The sequence below is a fragment of the Quercus robur genome, chromosome 4 (genome assembly GCF_932294415.1).
Source record: "Quercus robur chromosome 4, dhQueRobu3.1, whole genome shotgun sequence".
Taxonomy (NCBI): Eukaryota; Viridiplantae; Streptophyta; class Magnoliopsida; order Fagales; family Fagaceae; genus Quercus; species Quercus robur.
In genome coordinates, this window is record NC_065537.1 from 48161230 (window position 1) to 48163617 (window position 2388).

The following is a 2388-nucleotide window of genomic DNA, read 5'->3' on the forward strand; positions in this document are numbered from 1 at the left end:
CTTGTAGTGAAAACTGAAATATAAAAGTAAGATCAAAAAACAAAACAATGCATATAAATAAATGCAAGATGCACAAAATGCATGAAGATATGACATTTAATGCATGAAGGGTCCTACAAAGATCGAAAGAATTAGATCAAGGACCAAAAGGGCAAAAGCTCAACCATAGGAACCCTTTCTCATCCAAACGGAACGATTGTTTGGAATGAGTGTCTCAAGAGAAGTGAGATGAGGGTTGGAAGAATGAGAACCGAAGATGCACATAGTTAAGGAGTTAAGAGCATTAAACATTTTCTTTAACAACATGCTATTTTCACTCAAAACCGGTTTACTCTTTTTAGCACAACTTCCATGAAGCTCAAGTTTTTCTTTTCTTTTGATTCTTTTGACAGCATGAAACTTAGAACATTGAGGTCTTAGATGACCAAAGGCACCACAATGGTGACAAACAATGTGTTTAGGTCCACTAGGCTTTTTGGGAAGGGATCTAGCAACATGGTTTTGTTCCCTCTTCAACTTATGACATTGAGGTCTTATATGACCAATCACACCGCAATGGTGGCAAGTTGGAACAAACTTAGATCCATTCAAAGCCTTAGGTTGAGACCTAAACGAAGGCTTTGACTTAACAGCCTTTCTCTCCACCTTTTGATTTCTTTTATGTGGAGGAATGTACACCGATTTGTCCTTTAAGGTAGAACACACACTAGGCACAAAATCGGGTACCACAACATGATTGCAACAAATATTTTCATCCTTTTTAACAATAGGTTCAGCAATCAAACACTTGGCATGCATCTTAAGAGATTCATTTTCACATTTAAGATCATTAACAAGTTTGTTAGTCAAAACAAGTTTAGCATCCAAGTTTATATTCAAACATTCAAACTCTTTCAGCTTTTCAAGAGAAATTTCAGCAAGTTTTTTATATTTCTCAGCCAATTTTTTGGATTCATTGAGCTTAGCAATCAAATCATTATTTTCACAAAATAACTTGCTCAAATTCTTTTGAAACTTCTTAGCATTTTTCTTCAAGAGTTTGTCAACAACACCCATAGATTCAAATAACATGTCATCACACTTATGAGGATTAACACTCATAGAGGCATTTTCACAAACACGTGGCATGTTACATTCATCACCAACCAAATCATGCAAAGAGGCATACAAAGCACAATCCATGGCAAATAAACACAAGGGGTCAAGGATCACACTTAGGTATTTAAACCACAACAAGTGTACCCGCTCTGATACCAATTGAAAGTTCAAAAACGTGTATAAAACACCCTTGAACGTTTAGACCCCCAAAAACAAAATAACCAATTCAAGCTTTATGACAAACAACAAGTGTGCGGAAAATAAACATAAGCTATAAACAGAATTGGAAATCAATCTAAGCCAATTATAAATTACATCCACAGCAGAAAATAAAAGGCAAAGATAAAGGGAAGAGAGATGCAAACACAAGGACAACACACGATGTGTTATCGAAGAGGAAACCGAAGCCCTCGGCGTAAAACCTCTCCGCCGCCCTCCAAGCGGTCAATAATCCACTAGAAAATGTAGTTGGGATACATGAACAACAATAGACCCTCCAAGCCTAATCTACCCGATGTACCTAAGCCCTCCAAGCTTCTTGCTCCAACGAGGTTGCGCTGAACCTTTTTCTTTTCTAGCTTACCGGATTCCGCTACTTGACCATAGCATCCGCCATCCTTGGCATCTTCCAATGCTTCCCAAAGCTCCAAAAATACTCAACACTCTAAATGGGTGTGGGTAGTGTTTGGATAGAAATCTCCTCTCAATAGGTATGACAATGAGAGAGGGAATGAGAAGAGACTACAAAGATTTCTCTCTAAGAATGAGTAGCTCTCTCTAAATGGGAGGGTGTTTTGAAGAAACCTCTCTTAGGGTTTTTCTTTCTGAATGGCCACACATATTTTGTGAGAATGAGGGGTATTTATACTGGTGTGTGAATGGAATGCGAAGAGTCAGTTTTTCCAAAAACAGGGCTGGCTGGCGACTTGACCTCGCGACTTAAATGAGTCGCGAGTTCAAGCCGCGAGCTAGCTAAATGGCTAGTCTGGATTTTTGTCCTGTAGTGCTCCAGCTGGCATGACTATTCAGCTCCCCTACATGCTCTGCACGTGTGCAACTTTTGGCGGCTTGCAAGCCGCGAGCCTCCCGCGAGTCCTAGCCGCGAGTCTCTGCTTCACTGCACTGTCTTGAGCATTTCTTCACACTCTCTCACACTACCCTTACATGATTCCCACCTAAATACAAGGTTTCTAAGTGTTGTATTACAAGCAAATTTGTCATGGAATAAAGCCAATACATGGTTGATTAAATTCAACCTTACACTATTCTTTTGGGAAATTATAGCAACAT